The following is a 15149-nucleotide window of genomic DNA, read 5'->3' on the forward strand; positions in this document are numbered from 1 at the left end:
CAAGCAGCCACAATCCATTCGCAAATTGTGGCGTAACTCGCCCAGCACTGCCTCGCACTCTTTGTAAAGCTGTGTTTGCCATCGATCATCCATTGTTCCCATGCCGCACGCAACTTTACTTTGAACGCCCGGTCACAACTTTACTTTGAATGCCCGGTTGATGCCGATGTCCAGCGGTTGGAGTTCTTTAGTCAAGCCTCCGGGAATAACGGCAAGCTCAGAGTTTATTTGCTTGACTTCATTTTTCACCGCTGCTGTGAGATGTGCACGCATGCCAAAAAATGACAAAAAGAACAATTTGGGTTAACATTTGCCATCGAATTCCATCCATCCGATAAGGATGTCTTTACACTAGCATTTGACGAGCATAAATATTTGCTCAGAATAGAGTCTTAGTGTTTTTAACAATCATTATTTGAGGTAATTGTAAACAGATTTATCAAAGCGAACCTAAAATAACATATTGTTCTGGTGAAAGTGCAAAAGCTGAGAATTATTTGCACAATCAGGCACTGATGATGACATAATGAAAAAGTGACTCAGTACTGCTGCTGACTTCGATGGGTGACGTTGTGAACCGGTGGGGAGAGTTTTTCGAAGACCTCCTCAACTTCACCAACACGTCTTCCTTGGGGGAAGCAGAGTCTGGGTACCCTGAGGTGGGCTCTCCTATCTCTGTGGTTAGAAAGCTCCTCGGTGGCAAAGCCCCATGGGTGGATGAGATACGTCCGGAGTTCCTCGAGGCTCTGGATGTTGTGGGGCTGTCCTGGTTGACACGCCTCTGCAACATTGCATGGTCAACGGGGAGAGTGCCTCTGGATTGGCAGACCAGGGTGCTAGTCCCTCTTTTTAAAAGGGGGACTGGAGGATGTGTTCCAACTACAGAGGGATCATACTCCTCAGCCTCCCTGGTAAGGTCTAGAGTTTGGTTCGCATTGCCGGCAGTAAGTCGGAATCGTTTCAAGTGAGGGTAGGACTCCGCCGATTCTGTTCATAACCTTTATGGACAGAATTTCTAGGCGCAGCCGAAGCGTTGAGGGGGTCCGTTTTGGTGGCCTCACATTGCATCCCTGCTTTTTGCAGATGATGTGGCTTTTGGCTCCTTCAAACAGGGCTCTCCAACACTCACTGGAGCGTTTTGCAGCCGAGTGTGAAGCGGTTGGGATGAAAATCAGCACCTCCAAATCTGAAACCATGATCTTCAGTCGGAAAAGGGTGGAGTGCCCCAACAAGCGGCCGAAATGAGTTTTCTCCGCAGGGTGTCCGGGCTCTCCCTTAGAGATAAGGTGAGAAGCTCGGTCATCCGGGAGGGGCTCAGAATCGAGCCGCTTCTCCTCCACATCGAGAGGAGCCAGATGAGGTGGCTTGGGCATCTGATTCAGATGCCTCCTGAAGGCCTCCCTCGTGAGGTGTTCCGGGCATGTCCCACCGGGAGGAGACACAGAGGAAGACCTAGGACACGCTGGAGAGACTATGTCACCCAGCTGGCCTGGGAACGCCTCGGTATCCCCCAGGGAGAGCTGGAAGAAGTAGCTAGGGAGAGTGAAGTCTTGGCTTCCCTGCTAAAGCTGTTGCCCCGCAACCCCGCCCCGGATAAGCGGTTGAAGATGGATGGATGGATGGATGGATGGATGGATGGATGGATGGTTTGACCTCTTTGTCATTTTGTCGATATATTTAAGAATTTAGTTCAACATTAGAAGAGGAAAGCTCCTTTAGTTTTAGGCTAACAGTAATGTGAAACACATTATCTTTGTACTGATTCTGTTTCAATTTTTTATTTCTTAATGCCACTAGACTCAACTAAAATGTTGTCTTTAAAAGTTAAACATATATACTGACCACATAGTGTTGAATTGTACTTGTATCAGGTGACTTCATTCAAGAGGCAGGGTCACTTCAAGAAGGATCTTGTGATTTTCAAGTGTTGCGTTAAAGACCAAGTGTGAAGTAAAGTTGGCCAACCATGTTTTTGAGTAATATCAATGGCTGAACAATTATAAGCATATTTCCATTTTTTTAATGCAACCCTTACAGATTCTTTGTTTAACACTTTGCAACACCCTTGACAATTAAAATGCTTTACTTCGTTGTTTTTCAGTTGATAGCTCTTCTTTACGAATGACAGATGGAGAGAGGGAATCGTGTAATGCAGTTTATTAAAAAGGAGAAAGAAAAAAAACGTCTGCACCTCCGAACGGATGAACGAGAACACACCCCTTAACAGTCACGAAAACACTTCCTGCTTCTCTTTAGCCAATCAGACGCAAGCGACATAATAATGTTTCAACAATTATTAAACAGAATATAATTTAGATAACTATAACATAAAAGAATATAATGCTCAAATATAAAATGAAAAAAAAATTTACATAAGCTTACAATTTTGTCAAAGCATAGCTGCCAACTCTTGTGGAATGAACAGGAGAAGGTCGCGACGTTAGCCGAAAGGTAACTCGAGAAGCTAGCAACGTTGGACAGGAGAAACTAGCGATAGCGACGTTAGTTTTCGGCTCGAGGCAAACCCCGATCGATGCTCTTCATATCAGCAATGAGTAATAACGGCAGTCAGACAAATTGTTCTGGAAGTACATTTCAATCGGTTGGCAGCGCTGCCTTGTTGACGAATGAACATTGAATTGAATTGAATTGAATTGAATACAACTTTATTGTATTCATGGCACATCCTCTTGGAAAACTGCCAATCATTTGTCACTCCTAATGCATTTTATCATTTATTTAATAATTAAATATTTGGTAAGACGGGTTAGAAAAGATGTGATAGTATTTCTTTTAGGTTCTATAGGTTTCATGAGCAAAATATATTTCTAGTGTCTCCTCATGTTTATTCTACAGGTTATTACTCAATGCAACTGCTGTCCCAACAATTCACCTGCCTCCACCAGACCAGCAAATTCAATATCCACCTGTCCAGCGTGCAGCAGCAGCTAAGCGAGACAGGAAGTGAACCGTAGATGAGGCTATCATCTCTGAGACGGCTGAGTGTGGGGGTCAGTTATTGCTGGATGAATCCAGTTCAAACAGCCATCAAGATGATGAAGTTATACCACCACATAGTGAGGATAAAGGTAAGTGATGATGATGATGAGGATGGCCATTAGTGATAAACATATGCATACATTGATTATAAATATCCAGTATATTTTCAATTTGTTCAGTGGTGCAGACAATACAATACAATACAATACAATACATGCTGATTTATATAGCGCTTTCACAACAGCGGCAGCTGTAACAAAGCGCTTTACAAAACAGTTTAATAAACACAACACATAACATAAAACACGACAGTCATGCAGTTCTAACCACTTTTCCATCACACGCTTTGTTGTTTGAAGCGGTTTGAGATGAAAGAGAAGAGAATCAAAGTGTCCTTTAACCAGTGGATCAGAGACGTCATGCTCAAAATGTGCACACGTCGGCTACAAGCTAAGTTTCAAAGTCAACAAGAAGCTGTAGCATCCATTGACGAAAAAAGAGATTGGTTCACTTCTCCTGTCACATGGAAATCCATGTCAATTCCAAGCGGCGACTCACGGTTCCAAATACGCATGGGCACTCTTCGCCAACGCGCCTCTCTCCTCATCCTCAACTTCTGCGGCCATCCATCCAGCCGCACCAACGCCGACTGTCCAACAGCGCTGACATAGCCACTGAACAAATCGGGGTTGTGAAAAATGCTGCCCATTACTGGCGCAAAAAACACAAGCGCCCCTGGTCTGTCCAGCACCGACAGTCAATGGCGCCGACATTCCTCCCAATCAAAATCTGTGCTGGTACAGGCGTGCTGCCGAGAAGGCGCAACCACCAAGCACAGATACTGCTCCTTTGACGAATGTCGTGGCCAAAAAGCGCTGAAAACAGTCCATATCAGGTCCACACAATGAAACAACAAACAACATGTGACAAAACAAAAGACAAAAACAGCAAAAAAGAACAAAAAAGCAAGGCTCTTGAAGAGCACTTGCCGAAGGCTGCCTACTCGGCCGCCATCTTGGGGAAAAAAAAACAAAACAGACATTAAAGTATTGTCCTCCATGCGAGAAATGTAAGAAGAGGGCAAATTACCGGTCCACTGGTATGCAATGCAACTTGGGCCAACCAGAACCCAACAGTAAAAAGGTCTGTATGCCACTGGTTGACACAGACATGAAGAGGAGAGTGACGTGGAAAAGGACAGTAGACACGTCCTGGACCAAGATGTGGAGTATATTGCAGGGGAGGACAGCGATAAAGATGAACCAAGTTCATCAGATGATGAAGTGACACATGTCAGCTTCGAAGAAATCCAGTAAGATTATCATAATTATTTTCATTGTGAAAGCGATTAATACAAATCAACATTTACAACCACAAAACTGAAATTTGCTAAATTGATAAGAGCATATGTCATTTTAATTGCATTTTCAAGCTCTAATTACTCACATTTGTCTCATAATGGTAATTGTGCATTATTGAAATGTAACCTCCTGACTACTAGAAGTTCAAATTTACAGAGGACATTTATGAACCTACAGTAAATATCTCCCACACAGTACATCCAATCGCATTAACTCCTTTTGCTACTCGAAAGAGGACAGTCAGTGCTTTCCAATGATAACAAATTTGTAGGGGTTAGAAAAAGTAAGAAAATGGCTTCCCTTAGTGAAAGCACTTTAATGGGAAGAGGAAAAGTAATAGTTTTTGTCAAACGCATTTTGTCTTGAAATGCTGTTGGCATTTTATTTATAAGACTCTTATGAACATGTTGAGTTGTTTTAAGTGTATTTGAGCCTAGTATTCAAGTGTGTCAAAATGTAGTGGAGTTTCAAAATTTTCTTTTGGAGTAGTCCAATTACTTCACATAGATTGGGGAATTTCAAAATAAATATGATTGGACAACATTTTTCCCCTGGTAGTAAGGAGGATAAATATTTGCAGGAGCAATGAAAGTGAAGACCTTCACAAGCAGCAAAAGTACCGGTACTTGTGTTCGAGTCCTCCCTGATCGCCCTCTTGGCCGTTTGTGGCCTTTGGAAATGCAGAAGCGCCTGCTTCCGCTATGTCAAAGGGGCACTGTTGAAGATCCAGGCAGTTTGCACTGTTTGTGGAAACAAGCATCAGTGGTGTAATCAGCCCTTTGTTAGAAACCTGCCTGTACTAAATGTCCTCCTCAGCTCTGCAATCCTGTTCACTGGAAGTTTGCCAAGCAAGGCTTTACAAATGTTCAGGTAAACATCAGGTTGGATTGTTATGAAGCACAAATGATGAAATTGAGCAAATTAAATGTAATTTTGACCTATGCATATAATGTTACACTTGTTGTTCTGGGCTATGAATTGAAAAATCAACATGTATTGGTTATATGTTTTCAGATTCCTGAATATTCATTGTCACAATAAGTGGACATACTACCACCACAAGGCCACGTATCTCCATGAAGCACTGACAACCACATGGACAAAGATGCAATGTGCTCTTTTGGGGTCCATTAAGAAGAAGGAATTGGTCCTTGGAGGGGATGGAAGATGTGACTCAATGGGTCACTGTGCCATGTACAGGAGTTATAATTTGATGCAACTGGAACTCAACAAGGTGCTAACTGTTCATCTGGTGCAGGTAGGTAAAACCTTGTGCACCTAGCCCATTGGCAGTGAACTGCACATTCTGCACATTGTATGACAGCGCGGCTTCATAATAAAAGAGTGCAGGGGTTCAATCAAGACCTGTCTCCTATTTAATGTGTGGTGCATTTCGAAGCGTAAAATTAAAAAACGGAGACCCAGGACTGTTGAACAGCTGAAGCTGTACATCAAACAAGAATGTAAAACAATTCCTTCTACAAAGCTTTAACAATTGGTGTCCTCGGTTCCCAAATGTTTATTGAATGTTGTTAAAAGGAGAGGTGATGAAACAGGGGTAAAAATAACCCTGTCTAGCGTTTTTGGATCTTGTTCCAGCGAGAGTTGTTTGAAAAACAAACAAACAAATTTTACACTAAATATCATGTCTTTGTAGTGTATTCAATTAAATAAGGGTTTAACATGATTTGCAAAAAAACAGCATTCTGTTTTTAATTCATGTTTAAACTTATGTCCCAACCTTGAAATTAGATTTCATCCATCCATCCATTGATTTTCAAATGTGTTTTATCCTCATGCATGCTGGAGCCAATCCCAGCTGTCTTTGTGCAGTTGACGGGGGACACTGTGAACTGGTTATCAGCCAACCGCAGGGCACACATAGACAAACAAACATCCTTGCTCCCACTCAAACCTAGGGACAATTTAGAGGGTTCCATTCACCTGCCACACATTTTTGGAATATGGGAGAAAACCAACACCTGCATGGGGAGAACATGCAAACTCCACACAGGAAGGCCGGAGCCAGAATCGAACCCTGCACCTCTGCACTGTGAGGCTGACACGCTAACCAGTCGAACACCGGGCCATGAAATTGGGTTTGTATTAGGTTAATGGATGATTTATTTTTAAATGGCTAAACAATACTCCCTAAAAATATTTAGCGAACCAAAACTGGCTGTGTATGCCACCAAGAGATTTTCGAGGTATATTTAACACCCCAAGATCTAGAAAACAATCTGTTGCAAAAGCTAACAGGATGCCTGCCATGCTGAATTTTCATCCACATTTGGACTATATTTGGCCTTTGATAGAGGTTGCATTTTTAAAAATTTCATCCAATAAACTTCATCCGATTACAAGTTTCTTGAAACTGTTTATGTTTCATCCTAAAATGTTCATGATGACCATGAAAAGCTTCCTTTTTTTTCCAAACGCTGTTGCAATGGCAACACAGTTTGCCAAGAAAAATTACGCTGATTTTGATGGGCTTTCCATGAGATGACAGTCCATCCTTAACCTCACTGGGTTTTTTTTTGCCTGAGGCATTCATTCAACAGGTTACACCTAAGGGCCATAATCTCAATGTATTCTTGGAGGTCTGTTTTTTTCATCATGGTTTGTGCTCATGATGCTCACTAACCCATGCCTCCCTTCTTTACGTTTTTTTGTACAGTCTCAGGATGCTTGACTAGGAACCCTCACAGCTTGCATCTCTTCCACTGGTGTTATGCCAGTGGGGTATCTGATTACTGGCAGGGCATTGATGTTAATGACCTGGAGCTTATTCTTGCCATTCAGCTGACTCTTCAGGGTCTGCCTCGCCCTCCTTAGGTATTTGGGAGTGCCCGTCCTTCAAACTGTCTTCATGTGGTTGGGATATGCCTGTGGAATTCTAAAGTATTTGTATCTGTCCTGCACATTTGTTATGCTCTCTTCAGAGTGTTCTGAAGAGCATTGTGATCATCTTCACAAGCCAAGATATAATTCGCCCAAACTTATCTGATCTGATTGACATTGTAATGTAATGCTCTATATCAGGGGGTCACCAATGTGTCACTCGCGAGCACTAAGTGAGCCCTCAAGGACTACATGAGTAGCTCGCAGGCCTATTCCAAAAATGGCTCACCAGTGATGAGACACTGAGACTCTTCAGAAATGTTGTAGAAGCGATCATTTGTAGAAGCGATCATTTCAAAATGTGAACACTGGCAGATATTTACTATAAAGTGTGGCCAATTTATATGTATCTGTTTCATAATTAGTGTGAGAAATTGCTAATGTGATAAGTGTCTTTTCAGAAATGAATATCGTTAAACAGTAATTATAACATGTGATGGTAGTTCGAGCAAATTTTGCATACTATCAAACTGGTAGCCATCCACATCAATCAGTAGCCAAGAAGAAGCCCTAATTTTCAAAAAGGTTGGTGACCCATGCTCGATATCCTTAGGAGGTGAATGAGGGATAGCTAGGATAACTCATAATCTTGGAAAGATGAACTAAATGGTCTCTGTTACAGAGTCGCGGGGGGGAGACTAGGCCAGTTGACTTTGGGCAGAAGGCCAAATACACCCTGAACTGCTCGTCTGTCAGTCGCAGGGAACATAGAGAGACAAACAACCATTCACACCCACATCCGCAAATTATCATAATTTTTATTTATTTTTTAACTCACCGGCCACTTAATTAGGTACACCTGTCCAACTGCACGTTAATACTTAATTTCTAATCAGCCAATCACATGGCGGCAACTCAGTGCATTTAGGCATGTAGACATGGTCAAGACAATCTCCTGCAGTTCAAACCGAGCATCAGTATGGGGAAGAAAGGTGATTTGATTGACTTTGAACGTGGCATGGTTGTTGGTGCCAGAAGGCCTGGTCTGAGTATCTCAGAAACTGCTGATCTACTGGGATTTTCATGCACAACCATCACCAGAGAATGGTCCGAAAAAGAAAAAATATCCAATGAGCAGTAGTTCTGTGGGCGGAAATGCCTTGTAGATGCCAGAGGTCAGAGGAGAATAGCCAGACTGGTTTGAGCTGATAGAAAGGCAGCAGTGACTCTATATATAATAACCACCCGTTACAACCAAGGTAGGCAGAAGAGCATCTCTGAACACCCATATTATATATATATATATAAAAAAAAAAAAATCCTCATCTCACCCCTCGGGTGGTGTCCGTCCCTCATTCAGCTCGGGTCCTCTACCAGAGGCCAGGAAGCTTGAGGGTTCTGCGCAGTATCCTCGCTGTTCCCAGCACTGCACATTTCTGGACTGAGATGTCAGATGTTGTTGATGTCCGGGATCTGTTGCAACCACTCATCTAGTTTGGGGGTCACTGCCCCGAGTGCTCCGACCACCACAGGCACGACTGTCACCTTTACCTTCCAGGCTCTCTCCAGCTCCTCTTGAGCCCTTGGTATTTCTCGAGCTTCTCGTGTTCCTTCTTTATGATGTTTCCATCATTTGGGACTGCTACATCCACTACAACGGCTTTCCTCTGCCCTTTATCTATGATCACGATATCTGGTTGGTTCGCAATTACCATCTTGTCAGTCTGGATCTGGAAGTCCCACAGGATCTTCGCTCTGTCATTCTCCACCACCTTCGGAGGTGTTTCCCATTTTGACCTTGGTGTTTCCAGTCCATACTCCGCACAGATGTTTCGGTAGACTATGCCAGCCACTTGGTTATGGCGTTCTATGTAGGCTTTCCCTGCTAGCATCTTACACCCTGCAGTTATGTGTTGGATCATCTCAGGCGCCTCTTTGCACAACCTACACCTTGGGTCTTGTCTGGTGTGGTATATCTGGGCCTAAATGGCTCTGGCGCTCAGGGCCTGCTCCTGAGCAGCCAGGATGAGTGCCTCTGTGCTGTCCTTCAGGCCAGCCCTCTCTAGCCACTGATAGGACTTCTTGAGATCGGCCACTTCAGTTATGGTCCGGTGGTACATCCCGTGTAGGGGCTTGTCCTCCTATTATGGTCCCTCGCCCAGGGCCTCATCAACTGTTCCCCATTGTCTGAGACATTCTCTGAGTACGTCATCCGTTGGAGCCTTCTCCTTGATGTATTCATGGAGCTTGGATTTTTCTTCCTGGACAGTGGCTCTCACACTCACTAGTCACCGGCCTCCTTCCTATCGGCTTGCGTACAGTCTCAGGGTGCTGGATTTGGGATGGAACCCTCCATGCATGGTTAGGAGCTTTCGGGTCCTAACGTCCGTGGTCTGAATCTCTTCCTTTGGCCACCTTATTATTACTGCAGGGTATCTGAACACTGGCAGGGCATAGCTGTTTATTGCCCAGGTCTTATTCTTGCCATTGAGCTGGCTTCTTAGGACTTGCCTCACTCGCTGGAGGCATTTGGCCGTAGCCGCTTTCCTTGTTGTCAGTTCAAAGTTGCCATTGGCTTGTGGTATACCAAGGTACTTGTAACTGTCCTCAATGTCTGCTATTGTTCCTTCAGGGAGTGAGAGCCCTTCAGTACGGACTACCTTTCCTCTCTTAGTCACCATCCGACTACATTTCTCGAGCCCGAATGACATCCCCATGTCGCTGCTGTAGATCCTGGTCGTGTGGATCAGGGAGTCTATGTCCCTTTCGCTCTTAGCATACAGCTTTATGTCATCCATGTAGAGGAGGTGACTGATTGTAGCTCCATTTCTGAGGCGGTATCCATAGCCTGTCTCGGTGATTATATATATATATATATATATATATATATATATATATATATATATGGGCGGCCCGGTAGTCCAGTGGTTAGCACGTTGGCTTAGCAGTGCAGAGGTACCGGGTTCGATTCCAGCTCCGGCCTCCCTGTGTGGAGTTTGCATGTTCTCCCCGGGCCTGCGTGGGTTTTATCCGGGTGCTCCGGTTTCCTCCCACATTCCAAAAACATGCGTGGCAGGCTGATTGAACACTCTAAATTGTCCCTTGGTGTGAGTGTGAGTGCAAATGGTTGTTTGTTTCTGTGTGCCCTGCGATTGGCTGGCAACCGATTCAGGGTGTCCCCCGCCTACTGCCTGAAGACGGCTGGGATAGGCTCCAGCACCCCCCGCGACCCTAGTGAGGATCAAGCGGCTCGGAAGATGAATGAATGAATGAATGAATGAATGAATATATATATATATATATATATATATATATATATATATATATAGCCTTCTTGTGTGAATTTAACGTGTTCTCTCTGTGCCTGAATGGGTTTCTATTTTTTTCATTTTACAGTTACTCCCATTTTCTCCCACATTCCATACTTGTAATAATACTTATAGTCGTTGGTGCTGTTGTAGGAGTTGCACTAGTAGCTGTAGTAGTACATGTAATAAAAGTACTTGTAATATTAGTACTCATTGTAGGATTAGTAGTTATACTTACCAACAGTAGATGTGCTTTGTATTAGAAATACTAGTTGTATTAGTACTAGTACTTAGTAGTGTCACGTTGCGAGGTGTTCATGGACCCCAAAAAGCAGGCAGGTGGAAGGAGCAGGGTGAACTTGAAGAAGTGTATTGATAAAACACAGAGAAAAATAAATCCAAAAACAAGCAGTCCAAAGTAGCAAACAAAAATAATAGCTGAAGCTAAAACAGAACAGTGACCGAAACAAACCTGACAGCAGTAAAGGAATAGCAAACAAACAAACATGACAGTAGCAAGAGCAAACAATGACCCGACACCGAGTGTTCGGGCTGGGAGTCCTTTTAAAGCCCTCATTACCTATGACCTGCTGCCGGGGGAGCCCTACAGTACCACCCGTTGGTCCCTAAACCGAATCATGACAAGTAATAGTTGAATGTTGAATGCCACTGGTTGAAGCATTTATTATTGTTTAAAAATTTGTGAAATTGTTTTTTTTTTCGAATATGGTATTCAAACATCAATTACCGTATTTTCACGACTATTCGATGCATCATACTAATGGCCATAGTCTCATTAATGGGTGACATTTCTGTATTTTACACATACACAGGACGCATCGTACTAATGGCCGCAGTTTTACAGTCGTAAAACATACGCCAGCTTAAACATACGTCATGCATGCGCGCACTCTAACACGTTAGCTTGCAGCATACGGTAGCATGCCAAGACATACAGATAAGATAAAAACACGTTTTTAAAAAGGCAACGAAAGCAGAACTGAGTTCGGGTGTATTTTATTTAGCCACCGTACAATGTTCTCACGTTTAGCGATCAATCATCACCCAGAAATCCATCAAAGTCCTCATCCTCTGTATCAGAAGCAGAGGACTGCACATCTCAGTTGTCATTGAATGCATCACATGCTAGTGTGTGTTGCTACGCATTGCCGAGCGGAAAGAAGGAGTAGCAACAGCAAAGTCAACATTTCTCTCGTGTGAAGCTTTCCCACATTTGAAAGTAAAGAACAGAGCGAAACATGGTGGCAGCGCGTGTGTGTGTAGAAAGAATTGAACAATTGTGCAAGTACCGTAATCCATCAAAAACGCCGCATTCCCTCTCGTTGTTGCGTATTGTGGCGTAACTCGCCAAGTGCTGACTCTCACTCTTTGTAAATTTGTGTTTGCCACCGATCATCCATTGTTCCTATGCCGTTTGCAACTTTACTTTGAACGCCCGGTTGATGCCAATGTCCAGCGGTTGGAGTTCTTTAGTCAACCCTCCGGGAATAACGGCAAGCTCAGAGTTCATTTGCTTGACTTGTTTTTTTTCACCGCTGCTGTGAGATGGGCACGCATGCCAAAAGCATAACCGGTGGCTTTAAGTTTGAACTGAGCTTCGTAGGCGTGTCTTTTTGTCGAATTTATTTTCAGGGGTTCTTAGAAACCAAAACCGGAGTTGTTTTGCAACAATGCACATTGCCACACTCTATACAAGTGTTGGTACTGGCTTGAGGCGTCCACTTACACGCCCACCCTTCACCATTGGCGGACTAGCTTGCCTGTCTTCTCCCTCCCTCTCTCTCCCTCTCTCCCTCTCTCCCTCTCCATATATGTATATATACACGCCCACCCTTCCCTGATTGGCCGACTTCTTTCCCGCATGCGGCCACAGTCACTTCCGCCTTTTCTCTATATAAACAGCGTGTCGGGTGTCAGTCAGATTTTGGAACTCAGCGCATATAAAGGACGCTCCGCACCATAAGGCGTCCTGTCCATTTTGGAGAAAATTTAAGACTTTTAATGGCGCCTTACAGTCGTGAAAATACGGTACTAATCATGTCCATCTCACAATGCAGAGGTCCTGGGTTCAATTCTGGCCCCAGCCTTCCTGTGTAGAGCTTGTTTGTTTTCCCGTGCCTGCATGGGTTTTTTCCAGGTCGTCCAGTTTTCTCCCACATTCCAAAAACATGCACGGTAGGTTAATTGAACACTCTTAAGTGTCCCTAAGTATGATTGCGAGTGTCAATGATTGTGTCCTGCGATTGACTTGCAACCAGTTCAGGGTGTTCCCCGCCTCGTGCCCAAAGACAGCTGGGATAGTCTGCAAAATGCCCACGACCATCGTGGGGATAAGCAGAATAGAAAATGGATGAATTAATAGATGTATAAAATATATTATTGACTATGATTGTGACTACTTTTGCGCTCTTTCATGGATTTTATATGTCAAGACTACAGTTCATATTTGAGCTGGTTGAATGTTCAAAGAACATTTGAACAGTACAAAGTACCAATGGTTTGGAGCTGGACAGGAACTACGAACAATGGAAAACAGACAAACACCAATGTGTATCTGTAGGAAAAACATCTCTTTTTTTTAAATCGGGTGCTTGCCATTATAATCTTCACAAATGTATCGTGATGAACCTGTATGCAACAACATCATTCTTCAATGATTTTATTCCAGGATTCACTCTAATCCCAAACAGAACATCTCAACACAATGGACCCGAGGGCTCAGCGGAGATCAAAGCAGCATCGAACAAGTAGCACCAGAACCAGAAAACACAATGTTGCGGAAACTTGGCCAGCGTGTCTGAGCTGACCTTAATCAGTGTTGTTAAACAGGCAGATGTCAATAAAAAAGAGAGCAAGAGCATGACAGGCACTTACTTGAATCAGCAGACATTCGCTCGTTATTTCATTCCTTCAAAGAAGTAGATGAAACAGAGTAAGGCACAGCGAACCGCCACAGACTGATGAGGAGAGTGAGGGGGGCGGGGCACTGGTGGCTGTGGGCATTGGGGGTATGGGGGCTGTAATCCCACTATTGTCGACGACTCATTGTTCTGTAAGAGAGAGGATGAGAGACACTGAGACTGACAGAGAAAAAAAAGGTGTAAGTAGAGGGGGAGGGGTATTATAGTCCACTCGAGGGGCGTGTTTTACAGAGGGTGTGGCCGAGGTCTTCAATATTTCATCAGCACCTAGATGCATGATGTTATGACAGCGGAGAGAAAGAGAAGAGTTACTGCTTTGTCAGTGATCCACACCCTTCCAGCACCTTAACGATAGCTGAATAACAACATGCCACTTTCACAAAGTAAAAATGCACCACACTCCAGCAATTATGCTGGTAAAGCATTAGAAAGGAATGTGTTACTCTAATATGCTCAAAACAATAATAAAACTATAAGGCCTTCTCATGTTGGAATATATACTGGGCAGTTTCAGCCCCAATGTAAGCATATTAACATATGCTTGCCATCCTGCGGTGATAGGCGATATTGTGACTTAAAACTGCAGTCGACCCCTGCATATTCGCAGTTCGGCACCTCCGGATTGGGATATTTGCAGATTATTTTTCTTTTTTTTCAATATTTTTTCCAGATTTGAGATTTTTCACAATCTTTTTTTACTCGATGTTTGTTAGAAGAATCTATGAGCAAAAATGTATCATGTTTAAAGTTTCATTTATTTGGGCACATTGTCGTTTGAGTGCATATCCAGCACCCCCAAATGCCTACACACAAAGGCGCCGGCCACCTGGCCGGAGGGCTGTTGAAGTCCACAATTAGCACGTCAATACAGGTGGGCGACCACAGGGGAGAAGGCGAAACTCGGTCACAAAAGGGGAATGAATAATTCGGGAACAGCGGTTGAGCAACAAAAGACAAGTTGAGAACACTCATCGCGCCCAGACGACATTGACCATCCGCAAAGTCTACAACATGCTAATTCGATGTAGACCAGAAAGAAAAGGCACCAATGTACTGATGGTTCAAGTTTGAAAAACAGGTAACCAATCACTACCGAGGGCCGGACCGGGGGTGCGGCATGCAAATATTGGGGGCAGTGTTTTTCTTGTATTTTGCATATGTTACAATAAAATGTGGAACTCGCGGAGACGGGACTTGGAGTGTGATCGCGGACCAACAACCGTCGTTCGCTCTCAGAGGTCCGCTCCCGCCAATATTGAAGACTGTGCCGATTTTCCGGTGTGCCGAGTCGTTTCTTTAACTTTGTCCGAGAAAATCTCTGACAGAAACTTGGCGTTGTTGGCAGGATGATGTGCTTGTTCGAACGGATTTGAACTTTTTTTGTTGGACTCTCCGATTTCCTCCGGTGGACGATCCGTGGCTGATTGCGCGTTTTGCGCCTCCGAAGCCAACCAGACCTCGTGGAGACTTTTTCAGGAGGAGCCAGCCCCACACCGGACACCGCGAGGAGCGAGCAAGCGCCACCATCCAATGAACCTGGGTTCAACTCGGCATCGGGACAATTGTCTGAAAAATAAGGTGAGCAACAAAAGACAAGTTGAGAACACTCATCGCGCCCAGACGACATTGACCATCCGCGTGGTGGAGAAGCCGTTGCGTAGTCGGTTATCTCCACTGAATATGACGGAATTAGACGA

At 44.0% G+C, this 15149-nt stretch overlaps 1 protein-coding gene across 2 annotated transcripts in view; it reads right to left on the bottom strand.

Annotated features, from left to right (window-relative positions):
* Positions 1-13703, bottom strand: part of plxnb3 (plexin B3) — a 155963-nt gene extending 142260 nt beyond the window's left edge. Inside the window, exon 1 of one of the 2 annotated variants that reach the window (XM_052058672.1) lies at positions 13406-13703. The gene's annotated coding sequence lies outside the window, so the exon portion shown is untranslated. The remainder of the gene's footprint in view (positions 1-13405) is intronic. The other variant, XM_052058670.1, reaches the window with a different exon arrangement.
* Positions 13704-15149: the final 1446 nt, after the last annotated feature.

This window comes from Hippocampus zosterae, chromosome 2 (genome assembly GCF_025434085.1).
Source record: "Hippocampus zosterae strain Florida chromosome 2, ASM2543408v3, whole genome shotgun sequence".
NCBI lineage: Eukaryota > Metazoa > Chordata > Actinopteri > Syngnathiformes > Syngnathidae > Hippocampus > Hippocampus zosterae.